Here is a 15,773-nt window from a genome sequence, read left to right on the forward strand (position 1 = left end):
TTCTATTTACTGATACAGACATGGCCTGCAAGTCCCACAGAAGCCTTGAAGAAAGGATGATGGTAGAACTTGGCCTTGTCTTCTTAGGGAAGAATGACATGCAGTTAGTAAGCCACTCAACTCAAATGTTAGAAGGCAGAACTTTCACAGTTAGATCAGGGTTCACTTGTAACACGTATAGTGGAGAAGATGAGAGATGATGGAAAAGGGTCATGTGGCAAAAACAGAAGGGTTTCAGGCTCAGATGAGAGGGGACTGACAGCTGTGGAATATGGAAGAAAAGCCCATCCCTTTTTAGATCTAGGTGCAGAGCTATCTAAATAGGATAATGGGTCACTGTAGGTTGGCCATAGGATGTCTGTGTAGTGTAGTGATGTGTTGTGTCTCAAAGTGATGTGTCTGATGCAAATAAGGCCTACAGCAATGACTAGGCAATGGTGGACAGGTTCTTGCTAAACAGAGTTCTGTTTTACCTGATTGTTTCCCCATAAATAGTGTGCTAGAGGCTGTACTCTGCATGAGAGTCATTTCTCAGCTAGACATCGGCATGATAGATGCTAAACCTGGAGTATCTTCTATAAGTTTTTTTTTTGCATGACTGAAACCAGCTGTCTCTGAAGGTGATTAACTGCCTCTGGAGATTAGGACATGAGATTGATCAAAGGATTTGCCTTCTAGATAATCTACTAATCTCTGTTAACTGCCAGGCTTCTAGATGTTTTAAACTAGATGAAATGAACACCAGTGTCTGAGCTTTAGTGGGAAGAATGTTTAGGATAGGATACACAAGTTAAAAAAACGAATGAGCTTTTTCCTGTGTCTGTTAGTTGCATTACTTGAGATTCCTCATCTTTCTCTGTTTTGTCACATACATTTTATAATCACTCAAAACCAGATGATGTTATATCACCTCTTTTGTCATTTGTTTATCTTTTTAATTTCTGTTTCTTAATAAACTAAGTAGTCATGTGTAACTTCAATTATCACCAATAAATTTGGATCAGTTTCTCTAGGCAGTAGCTTGTTGTCAGTTCTTTACAGTTTCCATTTCTAAAATCACAATCGGAGTGTAACACATACTTTGATTCAAATGGGTTAATATACACGATCAAGAGGAAACATTTCCTTTATCTCTATTTTTGTCATAAGGAACTAGCCAAAACCTCAGACCAAAACAAACTTTTATTTGGCACTGATTCACATAATTTGGACCCAATCCTACTGTTCTGGAAATCAATAACAGCTCTCCCATTGGGCTTCTGGAAGGATAGGATGGGGTCATTAATAACAAATATCTTTGGTGAATTCCCTTCCCTTCCCTTCCCTTCCCTTCCCTTCCCTTCCCTTCCCTTCCCTTCCCTTCCCTTCCCTTCCCTTCCCTTCCCTTCCCTTCCCTTCCCTTCCCTTCCCTTCCCTTCCCTTCCCTTCCCTTCCCTTCCCTTCCCTTCCCTTCCCTTCCCTTCCCTTCCCTTCCCTTCCCTTCCCTTCCCTTCCCTTCCCTTCCCTTCCCTTCCCTTCCCTTCCCTTCCCTTCCCTTCCCTTCCCTTCCCTTCCCTTCCCTTCCCTTCCCTTCCCTTCCCTTCCCTTCCCTTCCCTTCCCTTCCCTTCCCTCCCCTCCCCTCCCCTCCCCTCCCCTCCCCTCCCCTCCCCTCCCCTCCCCTCCCCTCCCCTGTATTCAGAAACTTAATTTCCCATTCAAAAGTGGAGTTCTATGCTGTTAAACCATTGGGTCTGGTGGTCTAGTTATGTTGCTCCCAGACAATATCTGTTCATGCTTCCAGAATTAGCAGGGAAAGAGCTATTCCCAACAATCATTTAGGGTACTACTATTCTGTCTTGAATACTAGAAATATAACTGTAAGGATATTGGCTGTCCGAAGTCTTTCCACCTCAATGCCATGGAATAGCTTGGACATATTATTTCACTATCAGAGAAGTAGCCATAGTCCAGGGGCTAGAAGTGAAAAGACTCTTCCTTGACTTATCTTAACTACGCAGATTGAGCAATATTGTGACAAGAAAGTGATGCTGCTGTATTCCCATATAACTGACACTGTCATTTGGCAATTCCTTTTAAAATGGTCAGCTATAGATTATTCAAACAAACTGGAAATAGCAAAGAATTGTAACATCCAACCCCAAAATAAATGACTGCTGCTACTGTGCTGCCTTATTTCTCCAAAGCAGTTGAGAGATTCTTGAAGTAAAATATGAAGTAAAATACATATGACGTATGAGAATATGAAGTAAAATATGAAGTAAAATACACACAAGCACAAATGGGTTATGGAGAAGCACCCCAATGCAGCCTAAAACTACTGCCTTTGTGTTCCTCTGTTCCTGTGTGACTGCGTTCCTGTGTTTTGTTTATGTTTCCAAGAATTTCTTCTGAATGAGGCCCTTGAGGGACAGCCAGATCATGTTTGAGATGGCATTCAAATTCCTGGACCTCGGAGGTCTGGCTGACTTCTTCTGGCACTGTTTTGTCAGACTGGTCCATCCTTAGTTTATCCATGCTATGCCTAGCTCTGCCAGGACTCTCAGTCACCCACTTGCAGAAGCAACAGGTTTCCACACCAATCAAAGAAGGGCCTATAAGTGTATAATGAAATTTAACAGGTAATGACATTAATGCAGACTTTTCTAAACAAAAAATCTATATTTTTAGAGGGAAAGAAATTTGCTAGCTTGATGGAAGAAGTTTAGCAGCAGCTCTGCTTTAATGTAGGGTAGATTTTTAGCAAATGCTGAGACATAAGTACCCACTGGCTTTAGCTTGAGTACAGGATAAGAATTTTGCTTAAGGTTTTCATATCATCAGTTCATTTTAACTGTGTAGTGACAGGAGGAAGGCAAAGATACCAGGAAGGAAATGATGGAATTGGTGTTTTTGCAAAGCTTGACACATCATCACTTTGGACTAGCTGAAAACTTAAAAATAAAATTACCATTGTCACAGTACAGTATAGTTATTTTCTAATGAAAAATGCTGTGGGAGATCTTCCATTTTCCTGCTATTATTTCTGCCATCACACAATGTTTTGTTTACTCTGGTTTGTTGCATGTGTCTCTCTCTCTCTGTCCCAATTAAAAAAAAAAATCTTTTAACTGTACATGAGTGCTTGTGTATGACCCCAGATATGATAACCTTAGGCATATGTTGTAAGTTTTCATCTCAAGCAACTGATTCTCAAAGTACAATGACAGGAATTCAAGTTAGTAAGTAACAGGGCCTTTATTTCCCCAGAGATACAAGTGTGGAAGTCAAGGGAAATACAATGACGTTGTTAATGTTGTATTTATAACTGTTAGTAGTCCCACCCTCGGCTTCATTGTCTGAAGTGCTACTGTTATTTTCATAAAAAGCACAGCAGGCAATTTCTATTTTATACAAACGATTTATTTCTACACATGAAGAAAAAACATTTTTATTGGCTGTTTGAGCTCTACTAAAAGAATCTTGTCATGATGTTTTATGCTTTAAAAACTTTTGATTAAATAAGCTAGTTAATAATTGCACATCTTATGAAGGTGTAAGATTCCAAAGATTAATTTTTATCTCACAAAAGATAATCTAACTTTAACCATTACTTCTGTGCTGATAAGTATTCTTGTTAAAAGTGGAAAAACTGATGCAAAGGTGTTAGTTACTTCAACAAGCCACTGTGTGAGTTTGCTGTTAATAAGACAGATCAGCTCCTGATTCCTGACATAACTCTAGGCATTTGAAACATGCTCCCCCTTTTTTTTTCCTATTCCTTTTTAATATTTTTATAATTGTCTTGTTCTTCCCTCCTAGTTTCTTTCTTCTACAATTTCTTTTGCTGTGTTTAACTGTGATATAAAGTCATACAGTCACTATAGAATCTTTTGCAAATGTATTATAATGTCCTACTTTAGCATAAGTGATTGCTAATTTTAATTATTATTCCTGATACTTTTACAAAATTACTTCATTTGTAAAAAAGAAATAATATTATAAGAAGCACAGACCTGTCATTGAACAAAATTAATTAAAACCCTTTCCAGAATCAAACCAATCAAACCTGCTTAACTTTATTTTAAAATGGTTAAAGGGCATTATTTGCTGTTGGTTTATTTATGCCTCTGTCAGTATTTTCTAAAAAATTGAAATTTCCATATATTTTTAGTCCAGCCAAAGCTAGGAATCATTTGAGAGAACTCATACCATGAGGTTGTCATGAAACACAACTTGACCAAGTTCAAAAGACCTTTAAATAATCATTTGGACATCTGTTGGTTTATCCAAGCTTACCAAACTTCAGTCATGATTTTCTGTATGGAAACACTTCATTAAGTACCTACATAGTTCCCAAGTCTGATGTGAATGCAACCTGACAGAAACATAACAAATCTTTGTTATGTGGTTTTTAATATCCAATCTAAGTAAAATTAAATGCATTCACAGTAAATTACATGATTTAACTGCTGTTTAACTAAACTATTCAGTAATGTAACAGAACAGTTACACTTTTTAGGTGTTTTAAAGATGAAGCAACATATTTCCTTTATGAAACTGCTCAAAAGAATGGAAATCTGGTTACATCTCAAAAGATTCCTGTGAACTCCAGTTAGATAAACTCATGTCAGGATTATAACATACAGCTGACCCATGAACTGATGTGTGAATGAAGTCTTGAAAGATTTCTTTGAATACTATCAGAAGAAAAGTACTTGAAAATTTTTAGGAAGCTGAAAATAATGTCTAAACTATTTTAGATTACACAGATAGGGACTTCAGACATTGCCGCAGATAACCAAGATCCAATACAGGAAGATGCCTTCTGAAAGTCAGTCAGAAAAACTCCTTATTAAAAGAATTTTAGAGTTGTGGACCAAAAAGGGGAATTATGCCTTACTGGGTGAAGACTTCTTTCGACTTTCCACCCAAAGCACTTACAACTCCTGAAAGGAGAATCTGGCTTTACCAGAGAATGAAATTTACTTAAGATGTAACTTGAGGTATCTTTTCATCCTAAATATTTGGAAGTTACTCAAATTCCCTGTTCTATCCATCTTTCTTACTTATCCTTACCCAGTTCCTTATAATCCTTCCTTTGAAAGTCTTACCTCATAAGGCTTTGTTTGTTGGCTTTGGAGGTCACAGAACCACAGAATGTCTGAGTTTGGAAGGGACCTCTGGAGACCATCTGCTCAAGCAGAGCCGCCTAGACAGGTTGCCCAGGACCATGCACAGATGGTGTTTAAATATCTCCAGGGTAGGTGACTCCATAACCTCTCTGTGCAACCTCTGACAGTGGTCAGTCATCCTCACAGTAAAGAAGTGTTTTGTGATGTTCAGATGGAACAGGCAGAGATGCTGGATTTCATACTTGCAGTGTTTGAAGACAGTTAAAATGAAACCTAAATAACATGACACAATCTCATCATACAGAATCAAATCAAATTGAATCAATTAAACTTGACTAGCATAGTTGAGTCGGAAGGGACCTACAAAGGTCATAAAATCCAAGTCTGACCAAACCAGAGCTAACCAAACATTAAAACATACTATTGAGGGCATTATCCAGATGCCTCCTGAACACTGACGGGCATGGGACCTCAACCACTGCTGTAGAAAGCCTGTTCTATGGTAAAAAAAAATCCTAATATCTTATCTGAACCTCCACTGGTTCAGCTTTGTGCTATTCATACACGGCCTATCCTTGTTTGTATATAGTTGTGCAATTTTCCTGTGCTCTGAGAATAAGTCTTCAATAAAAAGCTTCTGCCCTACAGAGATGATAGAAAATGAAAGGCTATTTTAGGCAATTCAGCCGTGTGAATTTACTGTTTGAATGAAAATTAGTATTGGTCTCAATATATACAGATATGTGGACAGAATGAAATATGTGTAAATATACTGATCCTGGTAAAATATATCTATGTTATCATTGCAGAGATCAGACCTTTATAAGTACTTTTTGGTGCATAGTTTAGAGTCTGTTCAGTAGTAACAAATTTGCTGTCTGATGACGCCATACGGTGATAAGTGCTAAGTTTAGATCTGTTACATATTTTCTGTGTCTGCTGAAATCACACTGCTTCCTACCTCATACACTTATGGAAAACTTTTCTACCACCACCAATAATGCTAACATCTCATTATTTTTTTCCATGTTAAAAATGTGTTAAAAGTGATCCACAGATGCCTAGAGGAATATAGAAGACTTGATTATCCTCTGCATTACGGATGATCATTTAAGTGCAGGAGAAAAAAATGAGAAAAAAATGGCCTAAAGATTTCTGACAGTTCATTTATTACACAAGACACTGTGTCGCCATATTTATTTCTATTTGCACCTTTGAACCTTTAAGCATATTTGATTCAGTTGTGCTTTCTTTTTGTATTGTCTTTTTTTTTTTTTTTTTTTTTTTTTTGCCTTGGCTGTGACTGAACTGAAGAAAGCAGCAACAGTATTACAAGACACAAATAATTAGGCATTAATAAATTTTGAGGCAAGAAAGGGATGTTAAAACAAGTTCTTAATAAAATCCTAGTAATGCTATGTACTCCATTTTTATCTTTCAGAAATAAGATGAATTCTTCATGAGACATCTGTTTGATACTCTTTTTCTTTCACCATAACAGTTTGTTCATTTTCTTTCCTTTGACAATTTGTTCTTCCCTCTCTTCAATATACAGGAGAGAGACTGCTGCTTGATCTTCCAATAGCAAATCCTGAATGCTTGCTTGTCCCAAATGCATAATATATGCAAAAACTTTAGAGGTTTCATATAACCTTTTTTTAATTTTTATTTTATTTATTTATTTTTTTCTGATCAAAGGACTACACGGGTGGAGTTTATCTTCCAACATGCTGGTTGCTCTTTGCCTCATCCAGTAAAACAGTTAAACATATGCTTCAGTGTATTCCCATTTGAACTTCCCTTGACTGAGGACTCTGTGAAGGGCTAAGTCCTTAGTTACTCTAGACTGCTGAACTTCTTTCAATGCAGATAAACATCTGATGCTGTTTTAGCTAAAGAACAATGAGACAAGCAAAAGAATAAATGAACAATTCAGAATCTCATCCAAAGTGGCCCTCATCAGTATAAAATACTGAGTTCTTTTGGTTTTAATTATGTAACACTTACTGTTTTGAATAAACAAGCCCACAATTTTAGCAGTAATCTAAAAACAGACCACAGAAATGGTTGTAGCAATTTTTGGGGCAATGTAATTTTTTTTTTTTTTTTCAGGAGACAATATAGAAATAAATCATTCTAAATTTGAGTTAATTTGATTTCTCTCTTTTAATATCATTCTCTCGAAGAGGCTAAGGGGTAAATGCTCATTTTCCTGCCCACGCCAGTCTGACTTCCAAGGGACCACTAAGAAAAGACTAGATTTCTACAAGGAATTAATTGTCTGAGAGCCTAACAAACGAGACTATGTCATGACTGGAGAACAAAACAACGTTTTTATCCAACTTTCTTTCAAGGCCTTAAAGAAAATTTGATAGGATTTTGCCAGGATAATCTTGAGACATGAGAATTTTATTGTTTAGTATGTCATGCACATTGCTTTTGTTATTGCATCAAAGGGGCAAAGTTTACTTGCTATTGACCCCTTATAAAACAGTACAAAACAGACAAATATGGGATTTGTTGAAGCTCACTTTGAATTACTGTTTTGTCTGCTGTCTTTCCTAAGATGGTATATCTAATGGGTGTGTCATAATCTGACTTAAAAGAGACTGAAGTTCTGCTCGTAGGTAGAAGCAGTTAAGCTTTTCTCAGGAAAGTGATTTTTATTAGAAAACACTTATTGAAACTGAAATCCTTTGCAGAAATGTGCTGTGTTAGATTAAGGTTTCATAAGAACAGATCTCACAAACCTAAGATAGAAACACTTTTGGCATGGGGTTTGGCATGGAACACGAGTAATTCTATTTTGTCCAAGATATTTAAACAAGTTCAGTTCATCTACAGTTATCTTGCTCCTTTGAAATTACTGCTTTGGAAAGTACTCCTGACTTTGGGAGGCCAGGTCAGATGGGAGCTGTTTTTTTTTTTTTTTTTTTTTTTTTTTTTTTTTTTTTTTCTCCAGTGCTGTATGACCATTTGCATCCTTATTATGTAGATACCTGACATAAATAGAAACAAAGCAAGAAAACAGAAGAAAAAAGCTGATGTGGTTACAATAAGAGCTATATCATGTCTCAGGAATTAAGTAGGTAGTGCATAATTTAAACTGCAATTGTATGCATACAAATTAGACTACACTCAGCTATCACAACTTGAATTACTTAAATAACATAGAAAATTCCCTCTGTGACTTCCCTGTTTCTAACTACACCCAGGATTGCTCTGTTTCTTGCAGGGCTGAACACCTGAGCTAACAGATTTGGAATCTGGAAAGTGAATATTCCTATGCTTTTCTTTCCTGATAGACTTGATACAACCAAAGTACTGCGTACTTTCCTTAGTGGAGAGCCAATGGCTATATGGTGATGCATACAACAATTAAGTGGGTTCTGGCACAAGCTACAAGGACTTTTGCTGTGTTTAGCTTTCAGTAACTGGGCTTTTTCAGTATCTGGGCTTTCAGTAAACTAGGAACAGCAATGAGAAATTTGGCCTCTTCTCCTGACTTTGTGCTGACCATTTAGCTCATAGAGACCATCATGATCATAAAAGTTAGTTTCCCTTTCAGGCTTAAAGATTTAGCTGCACTCAGTGGAAGTATTTACGCATATAGTGTAAATAGAGGAGGCCAGATAACAGAAGGAAAGATTTCTGTTCTGAGAAGCAGAGTTCTGATGCACAGAGAGTTAATGGCACAAAAACTCACCTTGATTTGTTCTCTGTTTTGTTGACTGTCTTAGAGCTCATTTTAATGAGGACCAAAGTACAAAAACTGACATGCTAATTCCAAAATTATTTTCCTGCCTAAAGGTGAATTGGAACTCCCTATCCAAAACAGAGAGCAAGTAGCTGCCAAAATAGTATATGTTTTATAATAACACTTTGATAAGTAATATCATATTTCTATTTTTAATAAGTCTTTGAAATCTTATGAAGTCTGATAATGAATATTAGATATGTTAGAAAATGTTTTAGCCTGTCAGCTTAAGAAAAATATTCTTTTAAAATGTTAACTAATTGCAGGGATAACTATTTCAAAATAGTCACAGAAAAGAAACATTTTGTACCTGTCAGAAGTGACTGTTTTGTTTTGTTTTGTTTTGTTTCATTTCAAATTCTTATGTATTGCCAGGTTTTGCATCAAGATGTGCTATGGCTATTATTGCTATTATTATTCTTCCAGAGAAAACAAAACTGGAAATATACGTCTTTTCTTTTTGGGTGTGTTGTAACTTTACAGTCTTGTGAGTATAAAAGTGTTCTCACCGAAAGTATAAAGCAAAACGTTTACTTATGTATTTATTTATTTGTTTATTTATTTATTTATTCTATATGAAGGGTGATGGGATATGGAAAGAAAGAAGTAATGAGAAATAAAAGAGGGAGAGAGTGTGAGAAAGGTGAAAGTCTCAAGGCAGTGATGGAATGTCACATGGAGTCTCATGTGAGATGTGAAAGTCTAAAGAGAAATATTTGGAAGCTCTGAAGTACAATGGAAAGTTTAGGCATGAACAATTTTTAAAGACACTGTACCATAGATACATACTTCAAATACATACTGAATTAAATAACTTAAATAAGGAATGGTCCTACCCAAATTCTGTTCTGAGCTGCATATACTGAAGAAGAAATTGTGCAGATCTTGAGAATGGTTCAGTGGAGGGCCACCAGAGTGCTTAGGGAGACTAGTGCACTTGCCCTTTGAAAAGACTGAGGGATGGTTCAGCCTGGAGAGGAGATGGGCCTTACAGCCCACTAGTATGTACAGGGAGGATATCAGGAGACAATCAGGCTCTTTAAGGACATTCATGGCAGGAGAACAAGAGACATCAGTCATAAAAGACTTTTAGATGTAGAGCTTAGTGATATGGTTTAGTGGAGGACGTGTTAGTCTTAGGTCAGAGGTTGGACTAGGTGATCTTGGCGGTCTCTTCCAACCTAGATGATTCTGTGATTCTGTGATAAATTGAAACAGAGGATCTTCCAAGTGGTACAAAGTATAAAAAATGTCCTGAGTTAGCAGTGGAGCAGGCTGCACTGTGCTGCCTCTGTCCTTGGAAGTTTCCAAGCCTCACTGCACAGAGCCCTGAGGAACCTGATCTGACCTCAGAGCTACCCTGCTTTGAAGAGCAGCTTGGTGTACAGACCTCCTGAGGTCCCTTCCCACCTGAATCATCCCGTCATCCTATGGTGACTTCCAACATACCCACATCATGTTTACAGGTGAAATATGTTAAGGTACATATTCAAAAAAGTTTTCTGAGAAGTTGACTAACTATTGATCTAAACAGAAACTGAGATACTGGGTCATATATGATTTCTAGGACTTCTTCTCCCCCTTCTTTTCAGATACTGTTTTATTTTCAGAATTGCAGACAGACACTTCCAATGGCTGAATTTTAAACTTCACAAGTAATACATTCTTCTACAATAAGACTTCAGAAATGCACAAACAAAAGAAATTACTGTGCCACTTAACCAGACAAACATTTCTGGCTATTTTATTATCCAATATAGATACAACCTCTGGACCACATTGCATGGTAGTATGCTCAGGGGAAGCATATGGGGATTTGACCCACATAATAAACATGTGGACAGAGGGTAGTCTGAATGTGAAATACATTCCCATAGCACTTTTAAGATGATTGTATCAAATCATCATCATCATCATCAGATAGCCACAGCTGTAGCATCAAGGTTTTCTTATATGCTGAAATACTTGACAAAACTTAATTAACTTTGTAAAATCAGGCAAAAATACAGGCTTTAAGGTAAAAATGACAATATTCTTTGTCTTTGTGAAGTCATGCCATTAATTTATACTGACCTCTACCTCGCGAATTTACTATCTCACTTTTAGACTGCTCTAGGAAGCCACATGCCTCTAAGTTATAATGCTGTGGAATACCTATGAAATACATTACCCATGGAAAAAGAGTAGAATAATAAACAGTAAAGAAATCTGTAATTCTCAACATTTTTTTTTGACAAGCAGGGCCCCTTTATGGCCTCATTAGTCTCCATGAAACCTTTGGTTGCCTAACTACCTTTAATTGCTGGCTGTATTTGAAACCCTTCTGAGATGGAGAGTTAAGTGACAAACGTGGAAACTGTCTCCTAGTATAAATATTCTCTCTCCTTGCCTAGGTTACTTGAGCTGTTGATGTCTATAAGTTGGCCTTGATAATTTTCTTTTTTATGTATGTAGCTAATTTGATCCACTAATTTATTTAAAACAAGTAAAGCTGTTATTCATGGTTTTGAGAAAAACAGAATTAAACTGATGCTGTTTCCTGGCACGTTAACCAAAATAATACTGAAGTCCCATAATGTTCAAAGTCATATTTTTAAAAGTCATTCCTTGGTCACAGGAGCATTCAGATCATCTCGAAATCTTATAAACCATTGGTGTACTCTCATGGTTGTATTTGGGACACAGTGAGACATGATAAAGAAGATTTTTAATAGCAGCAGTATCCTTGTAAAATGTAATGGATAAGCAATTGCCATTTTATTTACAGAATCACAGAATCACAGAATTTCTAGGTTGGAAGAGACCTCAAGATCATTGAGTCCAACCTCTGACCTAACACTAACAGTCAAACACTAAACCATATCGCTGAGATATGGTTTAGTCAGGGTATGGAACCAGGCATAGTCACTCAGGAATGTGATGTTAAGACTTTTATGTACCTCCATGTCTTTCCAAAGAAAGACATTTTCTAGGTTTACCAGCCACTGTCTTTGTATCTTCTATGCATGCCTTTGGTGCAGATCTGGTTTTTAGCTTTTGCAGTTTTATCTTGCTGACCATCACTCATACCTCTGGTTTTCCTCTTGACAAAACAACAGTAAAATGTAGATGTAGCACAGTCCAAAATAGAAGGAAGGTAGGAAGAGGAAGAAATATTTCCTCCACTGCAATTATGGTTTGATTAATGCCTCAGAAAATTTTAATAAAACAAAAAATAAAGTTGCTGAATACTGCTGCAATTCTTTCAGAAATAGCATACTTGTACATCCTACTCTAGTAAACTCAATTTAACTAGTCAATTGAGTTGGTCTCACACTGTTTTGCCTGAAGAGTGCCATGCAGAGAGAATTGAGAATTGAGCCATCTGCATGTTAGAAAGCCACTGAATATGGCGTAACTCTCTTCTCTGGAATGTTATTACTTGGCATGGCTTAAAAATACCACTTGAAAAAGAAAAAAAGAAGTGTGATTTAGGGCCAGATTCACTGACACATTCCAGTTGCTTTGTGCTTGTCTGGTGATAGAAAACAGCAGTAAACTAACAAGCTAAAGTGGATTTATGATTGCTTTGCATATCTCACATGGCATGGGGCTATTAGAGCATACCAGATGGAGCGCTCTCTTCTTTAATGATGGGCTGGAGATAAAGAAAGAGGGTGTTTGTTCTTGCTTGTAATAGAATTCCTGGTAATATGAAATAAAATAGTAAATTCCAGTATAGTTGTATATTTATGATATTCTGGTATTGCTTAAATTAAGTTCCCCTGATTATTATAGACTGATATTAAGAGAGCAGAATGTCCTCTGGAGACTAAAATAACAATCAGGTGAAATAGCAACCCACAGATACGAGAAATATTTGAAAGCTTTTTTAAGAAAAGATCCTGTGTGTATCACATGGCAAACTGCACTCAGTATGAGATTCACATCCTTTCTGCTCACATAACTTGAACAGATCCAACCTAAATGAAAGTCCATTGCTATCAAGAAGGAATGCCACCAATGTCATGCAGAGCAGATACATTTGAGCACGTCTGTCTGACATGTGACATAAAAGGTTTCAGTGAGCCACAGCAGCCTGAATTGCGCAGTGGAGGGCCTTTGTCATCTCAGTTGAGGAATGCCTTAGACGTTCAATTGGCCTTGACATGTCTGACATGATGATAAGTGTGCACAAATATTTCACCAAGCACTGATTATTTAGAAAATGAAGCACTTGTATGTTTTGTCAGGCAGAGTTTCTCATGGCTAGGTTCAGTGTGCACACATCAACAAATGCTGTCAATGTTCCCCCATTGAGGTTTTTCTTCACTGCATATGAAGTGTTTTCCTTGTGACAATGTCACTAACTGAGATTCATAGATTCATGTATTAAGAGTTTCATACTCTGAACTATTGCTTTTGTCTGACACTTTCCTGTAGGAAACAACCAGGTACTAGGACTCTGTGCACATACATATACAGAGCTATTCTGGCAGCTTTATGAAATGAATCTTTTGGCTGAGAGTATATTAGACTGCAATGTTTCTCAAAGTAGAAGAAACTAAGGACAAAATCATTCTGTGAAGGACCAAACTGAAGTTGCAGTGTATGGGTACAGTTATTACTTATGTACCCTCCACCCCCACCTATACCCCAGAAATATGTAAGCATGAATGATACCACTGTGTAAGAATTGAAATCAAAGCAAGAAGAAGGTGGTATGACTTAACATGCTCAACTGCATTCACTTGGGTCACTCAGCTCCCTCTGTGCCTGCATGCTACCAGACATAAGGGTATATTTTTGACACTGGTACTAGTCAGATTATTATTGGCTGGATGGCACGCCCAGCTCTTCCCCCTGAACTTGTTTGAGTAAGGAATATTTACATGAGTAGATGTCTCCAGATGAAGCCCAGAGTAGTTTGTTGTATTTGTTTGGTGGCTGTCTCCACTAGTAACCAAAATCTAACCAGCTTTAAACCCCAAGACACCAGTTTGAACATAGTTGTCCTTAATAAGGCCTCAGTTTTACGGGCTTCCTACAAGAAAGTCTGATTCAACATTTAAAAAGCTAATTGTCAGATTGCTTCATGAAAACTGAGCAAACTTAAAGTTTAGTCAACAAACATTATTTAATCAACAGTTCTTGTGGCAAAAATAAAAACCTCCTATCTCCTATGAAAATACAAATAGAAATATCTCCAGGCCGATTCATTGTGAAATAGCTGAGTGGTATGATGTATATAAACATTTACAACATTTTTTGGCCTGTTTTCCAAGACCTTCTCTGTCTTGTCAGAATGTTCAGGGTGATATATCATCAGTCTAAATGAGGATGGATTGCTGTTGCAGATCATAAAATTTAATTATGGCAGAACTTTAATCTGAGATAAACTTAAATGTCTCTGATGGGAAAATAAGTGACCACCAAAGCAGTGTGGACACCCAAGCCAGCACTGATGTAGTTTCAGATACTTTGTTGAAAGCCAGATGTAAAGAAATAAATTCTTAATTCTCTTTGTGTCAGATAAGATTGTTGTGAGAAATATTTTCAGACTCAGATATTCAACAGATATTCTACACATTTTCCAGATACACTGTCTATTGTGGGCTTTCTTCATCTTCCTCCCTTCTTTCTTTTGTAAACGCATGCAACTTAATAAAGTTTCCATCATTCCTGCATCAGTGTTGCCTGTACTGTTCATTGAATTACAACCATATCAACTTCAGCACTTTCCTCACTCTAGCTAGTGAGCTACTGGGTACAAAATAGCTACTTAAGTTTATATTGTTGGTCAATAGTGTAGTTTTGCCTGTAAGCATAGTATGTGTTGGCGTTTAATGAGAAATATGTTCCATTACTTGGAGATTTTGTCATTTGTATTTATTATAAATATTAGCAAGCTACAAACAAAGTAGTGATGCAGCTATGGTACAGCTATGGCTAATTCAAATCTGCTTCTAATTCATAGAAGTCATGTATTTCTTTCTTTCCATTAAGCATGTGATATTTCATTTGTAATAGAAAAATAAGGTATAAATTGCAGCCTGGATCATTGAAGGAAGAGTGTTAGAAGATAAATTATTTAGACTTAAGTGGGTTGTGAAAGTGAAATTTTTGGGGATTGTGAAAGTGAAATCTTTGCTTGTGAAAAACTTGGTGGAGCCAATATGACATTCAAAGGAAGTGTAAATATAATGTGTAATTCTGACCCAGTGCATTTTAAGACGAAAATCTAAAGTGAGACTCAGAATATGCAAGATAAGGAGTCTAACATATTTATTTATCCTGCCTGAAATGAATAATCTAGATTATTTAATTGGGACTGTTCCCGTGTAGGAGGATAACTAACTATAAAAGCTTCAAAGAGCAAGCCCAGCTCTGGTTTCAACGCAGCAGAACATGATGTATATTTTGGCTGAGAAGCCAATCACCTTTTAGCTGGAGCAAAATAACTTTAACATGATGTTCTAGGTATTGAATGTTTAAAAATTGTAAATCATAACCTGTGAGACTGACTAGAAATCATGAGAGTAAAACACAAAAAAATATTTGTTGTAATTCTGCATTTCATATACCTGCTTTATTCTAAGTTTTAAGTATAATCAAAACTCCATGGTGTTCTAACTCTCCTTTTTGCTAGAGGAAGGAGAAGAACATCCCTGAGAATCTCATTACAATGAATTCTGTAATGCCATGTGTACATAAACTAGCTCTGAATGATCAAGATTAGGGTCTGGAAGCATGATATTAGCATAATCTATAGCGTTCTGTTCAGCCCAATACACCTTGTTTCTACCCCCTCCCAGTAATATATTTCATATTGAAATACAATCACTGATTTGTAGTAAACATATATTGGAAAGATAGTGTCTCACATTATATGGCCTGAGTAACGTGGGGGACAGGAGTAGAGGAG

The sequence above is a fragment of the Netta rufina genome, assembly GCF_964035555.1.
Source record: "Netta rufina genome assembly, chromosome: 1".
In the NCBI taxonomy this organism is placed as follows: Eukaryota; Metazoa; Chordata; class Aves; order Anseriformes; family Anatidae; genus Netta; species Netta rufina.